Source organism: Pan paniscus, chromosome 3 (assembly GCF_029289425.2).
Source record: "Pan paniscus chromosome 3, NHGRI_mPanPan1-v2.0_pri, whole genome shotgun sequence".
Taxonomy (NCBI): Eukaryota; Metazoa; Chordata; class Mammalia; order Primates; family Hominidae; genus Pan; species Pan paniscus.
In genome coordinates this window covers 64921421-64933633 of record NC_073252.2, presented here as the reverse complement: position 1 = coordinate 64933633, position 12213 = coordinate 64921421, and positions in this window count along the sequence as shown.

The following is a 12213-nucleotide window of genomic DNA, read 5'->3' as shown; positions in this document are numbered from 1 at the left end:
ATGGAGACAAAAATATTTTCAGATGTTTACAGATTTAAGGACAACTCATTCTGCTACCATGAGCCCTGCTACTGTGAAGTCTTCCTCAAATAATGTTGTTACTGTGTAGTTGAGTAAAAAGTTGTTGAATTAATATGAGTTGTTATATCTGAGATCCCTGCAATTAAAGGTAAGTTCTGGACACTTATTAGTTGATTACTATTTACAAGTTGCTTGGAGATTCACTGTTCTCTGTAAGATGTGGTTAAAGAATACATAGCTCACAGAGTCATTGTAAACAACAGATTTTTCAAGACAGCTATGGTACCTGTTGCCTTAGAGATTTTTTAAAAAATAAATTTGAATTTAAACTGAAAAAAATGATAAATTCTTAAGGTATAGTTAACACAGCAACATGTACAATGATAATTATGTTCCTCTAATAATTAATTGTAAAAAATATTACAAAGTTAGCCTCCAGAAAGTGGATGCAAGCTTCTCTATTTGAAGGACACAGGCTATTCTCAGAGACTAGTTGGTTATTGTCTCCTCAGTCCTTAGTGCAGTTCCTAGCACACAAGCAAGCCTCAACTGTATAAGGGAAAGTAATTGTGAAAGTAGGAATGGGCAGATTCCTGGTTAAATGATCAAGTGAAGGTTTTATGGTATTTTCTCTTTATTTAAAATAGTTTATCTACCTGCAGTGTAATGAGACAGTATTTATTTAAAATAGTTTATCTACCTGCAGTGTAATGAGACAGTATAATGAGAAGGGGTCCTTGGAAATACTCCAAATGACCTGCACACTGGGAATGCACACTGGGGTGGACACACAGAAGTTCACACCCTTTGTACTGGGGAGGAACTGGCCCCTCCTCTTCTTGTGTGGAACCTGGGATTCAAACAGTCAGGTGGGAAGTACTTTAGCAGGGATTCTGGCCTAGTGAGAGTCTGTTTCCCCCTTTTCTTCTTACAACTTAATAAAACCCCGTCTTACCATTCAAATTGTCTGGGCTTGAATTTTTGTGGCCATGGGACAAATAACCCCATCTTTAGCTGAACTAAGGAAAAGTCCTGCAATATTTTTTGGCGCCCAACGTGGGGCCCAGAAGCAGTGAGTGAAATACAAACCAAGAACTCTTTTTCCCTCTCCCCTCTAAGTTTTTTCATCCTCAGACTTCTAAGGTTAGGGGAAACATGCTTCCAACCCCTGTCACTCCTGGGGGTTGAGGGAAAGTCTCTTTCTTCCCTTTTTTGGTGATAGACAGGTCAGTAGGGGCTCTCTGCTTCCCTTCCCCTCCCTGCCAGAGGTGCGATGCATGTCCTAAGGGTCCCACAAAGCTGGTTCACAACCACAAGCCAACACAGCCTTCCTGAGCCAAGGGATTCAGCTTTATCACACAGTAATTAAACTAATCTCCCTGGTGGAGGAATCATTTGCATAAGAATAAGAGATTCTTCCCCAGGCATTTTTAAACTGTTTCTTTTTCAAGTTAAGTTTTAAAGTTTTTTATTCTTTTTAGAAAGCATTTTACTATGCCAGCCCTTCCTCAAACTATTACTGTTTTTATTTTCTGTAATGTTTTAATTGTGAAAAAGGATTTGTTGGGCTGGTCTTGGGCTGTCACCAATCTGTTGTGTTTTGCATGTCTGTATGGTACCTAGCAAACTTCTAAGCTTCCATTATGTTTTACATCCTGTGGTGTGGGTATGGCTGGTAACTCTGGTGGTTTGTTTAGCAATCCTGCCTTAGGAAATTAAGGTTTTGTTTAGCAATCCTGCCTTAGGGAATAAGTTTCTTTCTGATTTGATATCTGTATGTTTTCCTAGCCCTGTCTCTTAAAGGGCCTCACCCAGCAACTGGGTTTTCTCCTGCCTGTATGTGTGTGAGTATGTGATGTTTGTAAAAAGAGGTCTAATTAAATTAGCCTGAAAGGAAGACAAGTTATTGGGCAAAATATTTTTTAAAGGGAAGATAAAAACTGTGGTACCTTTCAGTTCATGTGACTTTAATCTTTGAGGAATAAAAACAGCCTTAAATATTATCGGTAGAAAGCAGATATCATCAAAATGTAAATAAGTGAACTAAACTATGCATGTCAGAGTCAATGTTTGCTAGATGTTTTAAGGTTACAAACTCCTTTGGGGTTTTGAGAACTATTTGACTTGCTGGCTTTACAACTGGTAAGGCTTGGGGGCATATGGAAATTACCATGCCCTTAATTAAGAAGGCAAAACTTGGCTGCACTTAGCACACCATGGAAACAACTTACAGGTTTTACATTAAAGTTAAAAATTGCTAGGAGTTACCATTATAACATGTAATTGAGATTACTGAAAATAGATTTACATGCAAGGTGTGTAAGAACAGTAAATGTGTTTTTATAGTGAAAGGTTATAAGAAGTCATGTAAATGTAAACTTTGGCTTAGGGTTAAAGGATTGTTTTAAATTAGATAAGAAAAAGCTGAAGGTTCAAAGAAGTGGTGGAAGAATTGTGGAGTATAGCCTTGTAGAAGAGGTTCTCTATGTGAACATATTAACTAAAATTAAAGGGTATTATAAGTTTTTTTCTGTAACTAAGCATTGAAATAAAAACACAACTAGGTATTCTTAAAATACTAATCTGCTGTTTGGCAAAATTTATAAAGGGTTATAAAAGTTTTTTGCTTCCTTAAAATTTCTAAGTCATCATTTTGGATAAATAATTTATGGTAATCTGGAATTCTATTTCATAATATCGAGTGCTTTAAATATATTTAAAAGCCTTCCCAAAATCAAACTTCAGTTTCAAAATTGTCTTTCCTGACACCTGGCTTTTCAAATAGTCCAGAGGGCCACTGGAATGTCCAGAAAAGAGGTAAGCAGGATTATTTGACATGTTTATGTGTATGGGATTGCCAAAATGATGTTCAATCTTCTTTATGATATATTTTTGTGAATAATATATGTTACAAAAATTGTATGAGACTTTCTAAAATTCTAGTGTCTAAGTATATGCTACCAAACATAATTAAGCTTGTTATGTTAAGTTATAGTAAACCACGGAGATAATCAAACTTCTTTATCAATTATCTTCCTAATTGCAATATTCTGGACATTTTGGTATTCACAGACAATTGTTGTCTTGTTTTAATCCTTTTCAAAAGATGGTGTATAATAAGTTATAGAACTGTAACAGGCACTCTCAAATACAGCATTCTGGTAAATTTGGAGACTGTGACATTGGAATAAAGGAAAGTGTACAGGACTCATGAAGAGCTAAAATGTTCACGAATAGCAAGCAAAACAAGAGTTAACTTAATGGACTGAATTGAGAAATCTGAAGCAACCATTTTGACTTTTGCTTGCAATACTGCTGATCCTTGATTTGTTTTTCAGAGTCAAGGAAACTTATTTTGAACTATTTACAGCCTTTAATAATTGAGTAAGTTATTCTCCTGTGAACAAAATTTGGAGCATGTTTGTTTCTCTCTGTCTGGTTCCTCTAGAATTTGGAAACTCTGTGAGTATTCTTATGACAATATAGTTGTTCACATCTATGCAATAAAAATCCGTTTTTCTTTTGCAGCAGGACACAATTTAAAAAACTGATCATTTTGCAAAGGCTTTAACTGGAAGGGTATGCGTCCCTTTAAGGAGTCAATCTTGACTTGCAGAACCAATAAAAGCCCAGTGGGAAACTGGCCTCATAGCCTTGCCTACACAGTCCCTGTACAGGCTTCCTGACCTGTGGTCAGTGTGGAATGTCACTTTCTAAAAGCTTCAGGAGCTCCAAGTTTATGCTGGGATCTTAAGAAGAAAGGATCTCCCAACTCGCAGGTATTTGAGGATACAAATCTATGGCTGGGCTTAGATTTAAAAGGATTTATCTGAGATTGCTTGTGGAACACACTTCCATCAAAGTCAGTCCAAAGGCCTATGTAGAAATAATTATTCTTGCTGCACTTTATGCAAATAACCAGGCCAAGTGTAAGAATAAAGTCTATTTTGCAAACAACTCGGTCCTATGATGATTTTTTTCTTCACAAATATGAGAACTAGAGAGAGAGAAATTATGTTTCAAAACCTACCATAGGTTTGTCATTATATTCTAAACTCATTAGTTGTTTTTAAGTTTTTACCTACATTTTAGACTAAACCTGCTTGTTCTTGTGAACTAACCAGCACTCTCTGGCTCCAGCTTAGAACAAAAAAGAAGAGTAATGTAGAAATCTGGATCAACGTTCTAGTTCTGAGCAATTATCCTGCAAATTCTGACAGGTAATGGGAATAAATAGGGTGCCCATCATCCGGACGTTTCCTTTTTGGGAAAGTAAGACCAAGGGAGCTAACCAAAGCCAAGCACCATGCATCCAAATCCTAGCAAGCATATTTAACAGCCATCAGTTATTTGGGTGTGTCACAAGACATCGATTTCTCTCTCTTGTTGGAGGAGGACTCAATTCCAAAGTTTCACCTTAGCGTTTGGCTTATAATAAAGAGTCCATGCAACCACCGCCGCCCCCTCCCCCCTCCCCACAACACACATTTTTGTCACAAACTCACTTCCAAGCTTCAGGTCAAAGCCCTTGGAAGGAAAACTGGATCTGAGGGATCCAGAGGCACATAATAACAGAAGTTAAAAGGCACTACGAGGTGAGCGTGGCTGATTCCTGCTGATCAAGCCAACCCCAAGCTTCCTGTTTCATGAATAAAGGCCGCGTTAGTATCCATGGCATAAATGAGGTCTAGGTAATCCAAGGAGGCTACTGACAGCAGGGGAAACAGGGCATACATGGGTAAGAGCAAATGATTCCCACCCCCTAGGCCCTCCTGCTTCATGGGTGAATGAATATGATATATTTAATAATATCACTAGGAATTATGGGTGGCTTACATTGTATCCAATATTGTACTATATACTTTGAAAATATTATCTAATTTCATTTTCACAATAACCTCATAAAGTATCTATTCTGCTCATATTTTTTTAAAGATAAATATAATGAATCACAGAAAAGTTTAATTACCACCCAAGACCACACTGCAAATGAACCTAGGGCTGGTATTGAGTTGACCTATTCTACTGATATTAGTAAAAAGAAAGAAAGATACAGAGAAATAGAGATAGAGGGAGAGACAGAGAAACAGAGACTATCATTAGATGCACTAGAATGGAGCCCTTTATAACTGAATAACTTTTTAAATATTATTTTTTTGAGCTAATGAAATTTTGGAATTGGGATATAACTAAATTTTTTTTTCTGATTTTTTTTTTCAATGAGAAAAATCAAGGCCAGGTGCAGTGAGGATTTGGAGAGAAATTGTGTGTGTGTATGCATATATATATATATATATATATATGTCCACAGACACACACACATACACAAATATACACCCAAGTCATTCATTTCATTATATCACTCATCTTCCAAGTTATGAAATAAAGTAACATTGTAATTGAATTTTATACAATTGTTGTATATGGAAATACTGCATACATCTATACATAAACAAATTATACGGATCTGCCATAGCAAATGAGGCAAATGCAAAATTGATTGAGATGCAGAAAATCCATTTTCTTAGAAATAGGTAACTTTTATTTATTCGGGGTTTAATTATCACTTCCTACATGCAGCATACATATCACTAGACATTGGGAATAAAGAAAGAAATGATACATTTTCTGACATTAAAAACTTCTGGACTAAGAAGATAAAATGGGTTCATAAATAATATTTTTGAAATTGTAATATATCTTAAGGAAGAAAAAGATAAAGCCTACTTTTCAGAGGAATTTAAAATCAACCCCCAATGTTATGAGGTTTTTATCCCAAAATAGAAACCAAATCAAATGCCTCAATCCATGTTAAAAATTAGACCAAACATTTGGAAAAGAATTACTCCATATATTCCATACAATCCGTGAAGAGCAAAGTACATTGCTGTAACTTAATTTATTAAACCTCTTAGTATGGCAGAAGTTATGTAAAATTATTCCTGGCCTGTTAGCATGTAAAGGTAACTAAACTTCATGGCCCGAAAACTTGAGACTAAAGACAAGTCATCTCTGGAGAACAATAAAACAAGGGAGGCTAGTTTGCTGAAGGGCCCTGGCTTCTATAGACCATTGTAAGACACCCATAGCAAGCTTTTTTTTTTTTTTTTTTTTTTTTAAGTGGTCAACATAGCTGTTGTATTTAATTTGTCTGTCCAGGGATTATGACAAAATAAAAGGATTTAAAAAAAATTTAACATTAAAGATGCTTCCTACTCTTGTAATTTTTAATATTTTAATATAGATACCAATTTTGCTTTATGTTTTATTGTAAATTAATGTTCCATCATTTTTAATCACGTATAGTTGTCTTTTATGAGAATTATCAACGTAGTAACATTTACACATCAATGCAGATATCAGTCTCAGAAAATACATTGATGTAAACTTTCAATTGGTGATTACAGATTGAAAATTGTAATAAACTGAAACCTCCACTTCAATAAAACTCACTCTGGAGTAGAAAGTGTTACAAATTTGCAACTTTCTATGCATCACTCAGCAGGTAAATATATTTAAATCATTTCACCATATGGTATTTTTCCTACGAGGTAGTCTTAAAAATTACTTATTCAACAGATATTTAATGCATACATTCTGCATTCTAGGCACTTTAATAGGGACTTATACATGAACAAGATGGATAAAATATTGAGTCATATGTCTTATGAGAAATTTAATTTTTAAGAAAAATATTTAAAAAGACTGATAAAATGTCTTCCAACAATAAACAGATAAACAGACAATTATACATAAGGGGGCAAAAGTCCTACAGAAAAAAATAAGTTCAGGAAGGGGTAAAGTGCTACTTTTATTTTATACAATATGATCAAGGGAAGAACAGATAATAAGAAACTATTTTATCAGGAAAAAAGTATGAGAAAAATAGTGTGGAAACTTGGAGGAAGCGTGTTTTAGGCAAAGATGCCCTAAGGCTGGAGGCCAAATGTTAGGAATGAGGAAAGAGAGTTGTGGGAGGTGATGGTGGTCACATTATGTAGGTATTGTAGGCCATATAAAGATTTGGATTTTGCTTTGAGTGGAGTAGGTTTTAGCAAAAGGTTGATATATACAGACTTATATTTTGGGAGGATCATTTTAGTTGTCTTGTAGAACTGCCTATAAAGAGTAAGGCTAGCCAAGGTGGGTGGATCACGAGGTCAGGAGTTTGAGACCAGCCTGGCCAACATAGTGAAACCTCGTCTCTACTAAAAATACAAAAAATTAGTTGGGCGTGGTGGTGGGCGCCTATAATCCCAGCTCCTTGGGAGGCTGAGGCAGGAGAATTGCTTGATCCTGGGAGGCGAAGGCTGCAGTGAGCTGAGATCACACTCCAGTCCGGGCTACAGTGCAACACTCCATCACAAAAAAAAAAAAAAAAAAAAAAAAAGAAGTAGGGTTAGAGTCTGGGAAACCAATCAAAAGGAGGTTACAGCTGTTTCATTGGGATATTACAGCAATCCCATTACAGCTTGAATCAAGAAAATACTAGCTTATATATTGAAGTCAATAAGATTAATGGTTGATTTCCTGTGAGGCATTGTGATTAGAGACAATAATGTAAAGAGTTTTCCATAAAGTTGCGAATCATAAATGGAACAATAATTGGGGTTAAGAAAGTTTTTCTTCTGTCTTTCTTAAAACGGGACATATCAGAGACAATTTGTATGTGCTTGGGAAAAGATCCAGTAAAAAATTAAAAAAATATATGATTCAGGAATGTTCAGGAATATAAGTGAGAATTGATAGTGAAATATCCTTGTTAAAGGAAGTTGAAATAGAACCTAGGGCAGAAAGGAAGGATGGACCTTAGATTAGAACAAGGATGGCCCATCTATTGCAGTAAGACTGAAGCTATGGATTCAGAGAATAGTTATTTTAGTATGCCGTTTTGGATACTTTTTTTCTGAAAGTTTGTATTTTCTGAAAGAAATAGAATCAATATCATTAGCTGACAGTGATGGATGGGATGTTAGAAGTGTGATGAGAGGACAGGTGTGAAATAGTTATGTAGAGAGAAGAAAACTGAACAGCTAGGGAAATGAAGTCATGTTGTTAAACAACACTAACATTTCACCAATGATTACTAATTAGGAGTAAAGTGAGGTGGGTTGACATAATTATGAGTTTTCTTCCGACCACATTTACCTTTTAAGTTCAGAAGAAAAGCACATGGAGAGATGGTTATGGCCATAGTCAGAGATTTGCCTAGTAAGTATAAGACAAGAGGAGAGGAATATGGATAAAATTATCTGCAAAGAAGCAATTACATTAATAGGCTATGCATGGAATCTATGCCAGGTAAAAATAAAAGTGACAACACAAGGGCATAAGGGACATTAAAATGTTGAATTAATGTAGGGAAGGTCCCTGTAGAGTGAGAGGAAATTGGAGCCGAGGTTCAAGAAGAAAGTAAAAAAATTGCAGAGTTATTTTAAAAATAAAATGCTTGAAAATAAGATGACAGAAAGGGTGTAATTATTTGTAATGACAAGGTTATAGTCTATATGGTAATCAAAATGATTAATCATTATGACAAGAATAGTATCAGAGAACGTGAGAGTAAACTAGGTTTTGAAATAGCCAGACAGAGGCAGTGCCTTTGGGAGTCCATAGTTGTTGTTATAGGAGCAATAGTGGATACTATCCGATGGCCTGTGCTTCAAGGATGGAATTTTTGTATGTAAGAGGCAGAAAATTGTTCCTTCTAGGGAGAAGCAAGCATGATGCATATTGGAGGCTTCCATGTCATCTCCAAGCCTAGTGATATGAGGACTGTGGGAGAGTAGCCATAATTAAAAGGAGCAAAGAGAAAGTCATGTCTCCAAGAGAGAAGCAAATTTCAGGTAGAACAGGAAGCAGAAGTGGAAGGAAATGTTTGAAAAAGAAGTTAGAGATATAGGAAATTTTGTTTATGTCAGAACATGAGTTCTATAGCATATCATAGAAGGTTTTGTGGACTTATTTATGGGTGACAAATGGACTTAGATGGGGCCAAACAGAGTCAGGTAAAGCAGGGAGCTCAGTTAGTGAGGCATGACTGAGTAGGTGGTTCAAGTCTCATTGTGAGAAGTGATGGAAAGAAGAATGTAGGGTTTGATAGGATTTGCCCTGACGGCCTCTGGGGGAAAGAGTATGCTGTTGAAGCTATGAGTTTGGAGGACAAGAAGCAAGTGGAAAGCTTCTCAACAGCCTGATGTGCTCTGAGGCCTCTTTCTTTACTCCTGTTTAACAGAATTATTTATATTTCTTGTTGGATTAACTGTTGTGTTTTAGGCATTGACCCGTTCTGTCAAGCTACACAACACCTTGAAGAGAAAAATATAGTCTTTTTTAACATGTCCTCACTGCATTAACTAACAAAAGTGCTCATTACATAATGATTTGGTTGATTCTAGCATATGATATAGTGGATTATTTTAGTAGCAATGTATTCTCCTTATCCTAAACTAAAAATAATTTGGACTTATATTTATAGTTTATCAAGCAGGAAATTGTTTTAATATATGATCTACGTATATTGAAAACCAAATCATTATGTAATCATTATCAGAAGATCCACATTATTTGAACACACTATGCTGGTATAAAAACCAGTTTCCCCAAGGTGAAAAAAATAAGCCTAAGGCATTTTACCTGACACTAATATTATCATCCTCTTCCAAGAATGACCCAGCTTCTTGATTATAGAGAAAGTAAGTAAAAACACATTCTTTACCAATTTTGGGGACAACCCTCCCATTCCAAAGTAAAAGACTTTCAGCCCCTTCATTTATGCCTTGTAGCACTGCACATTTTCCTTTGCCTTTCCCTGAACAAAGATGAGAAACATACCAAAAAGCCACAGTGTACAAGCCTAACTCATGATTGTTTGGAAGATGAAGAGAAGGGTTCATCTTCCAAAAATGGAAAGGTTTAAATGTTGTCCTCAGAGGGACTAAGAAAAGGGAGGGGCAACAAGGGAAATGTACATCTATATATAATTAAAGCAAGAGTGAGAGCTATCAATTGATGTTCAACTCTACTAACATTTATGCCCATAAAGAGTAGAGCAATTTCTAATAACTCAGCATTGCCCGTAACCCACCTGGCCACAAAACTTCATTTTTACTGAATAAGGTTTGAAACATGATGCACAAAAATAACAAAGAAGAGCATCCTTCTATGTAAATCAAATATTGATCTTTTTCTTATTTGTATTAAATGCAGCTTCTTCTTTCATTTGAAATATGAACATATGGCAAGAAAACCCAAAGGTAAATAAAATGCAAATCACTACCTACACAACCACTTTTTGATTATTGCTCATTTTCTCCATCTCCCTTAAATTTTCAGAATGCTAAACAATGTCCCCAATTGAGACCCCAGCTAGCAGCCTTCTGGCATTGCTAACCTATCTTCATCAGATAGTTCTCTTTTGAATTGATTCTTTGCCCATAAGACCTTATTGATAATGAAGTTACAGATTTGTAGAATATATAAATGTTTATGTTTCTCATTTTTTCTCCAGAGTAAACACACACATATCTGTGCATTATTCTAAATCAATTAAACTTTCCACTTGCCAGCAAAAGTAGAAAAGGTCAAGCTCCTTTAAATAAAGGGTAATTAATATTTCCTTGCTGGATAAATGGGTGCTCAATGGTTAAAATTAATTTTCCTAAACAAGGGGATGAGTAACTATAAACGACATAAACAATATCAATAGTTTTACTCAGGAAATTACAATGACATTTCAATAAACACCCATCTCCTATAAGTGGGGGTGGGGCTGTGGGAAGAAGACAGCCATAGCATTTTTGTGGATCCAATATATAGGCATTTGAAAATGATGTAAACAAAACAATCAGAAATAGGAAAGCCTTTGGTAACATTTATTTCATTATATATATTATATACTATATATTATATATAAAATATATATATTATGTACTATATATTATATATAAAATATATATTATATACTATATATTATATATAAAATATATATTATATACTATATATTATATAAAATATATATATTATATACTATATATTATATATAAAATATATATATTATATACTATATATTATATATAAAATATATATATTATATACTATATATTATATATAAAATATATATATTATATACTATATATTATATATAAAATATATATATTATATACTATATATTATATATAAAATATATATATTAGACAGAGTCTTGCCCTGTCACCCCAGCTGGAGTTCAGTGGCGCAATCTCAGCTCACTGCAACCTCCACCTCCCAGATTCAAGCCATTCTCCTGTCTCAGCCTCCCAAGTAGTTGGGATTACAGGCACACACCACCACACCCAGCTAATTTTTGTAATTTTAGTAGAGATGGTGTTTTACCATGTTGATCAGGTTGGTCTAGAACTGCTGACCTCAAGGGATCCACCCACTTTGGCCTCCCAAAGTGCTGGAATTACAGGTGTGAGCACTGCCCCTGGCCAACATGTATTTCAAATATAGGAAAATCATAGCCACAACAGGTATTGACCTTGTGAAGATAAATTTCAAGTGGCAATATCTGATATACACAAGTTACGTAAAAAGAAGTCATGTTAAAATTAGTTTCTATGAATAGAAAATAGAAAACATTGATCTAATTGGTAAAATTGGTGATTTGAATTAGTTATGAATCTTAATCAAAGGAATGCAAAAATGTATTTTTCAAGTGATTAGTAATCTAGCCTAATTAATTATTATCTAATAAATGTTTTAATCAGTAGATAGGAAAAGTTCTGATGGGTTACAATTGGCTTTGTAAATAGGTGATTTTAAAATGCTTGAAACATTTCAACTATTTTTAACCCCAGCCCACTCTTACAATGTTTAAAATATACAATTTGCAGCCAAACCTGTTAGTTGAGATTTTCATTAAAAATATATTCTTAAGATATGCAAATAAGCTAGGCTAGCTTTCCTTGTTTTGTTACTCTCGGGATCCCTATACTGTTGTTAATGTAAAGTAAATGTGTTCAAAAATATGCCCTTTTACATTCTTTCTCTGCTCCCCCTTACATTTTTTTTGTAGATTCTCTTTCTTTTACCTCTTGTGTTTCTGCACAGTTAAATATTGATTCTGAAGATCCTCCTCAAAGCAGAACTTTGTTGCAGAAGAAAGCCTATGTAATTGTTCAGAAGACCTAAACTGAGTCCACCATTACT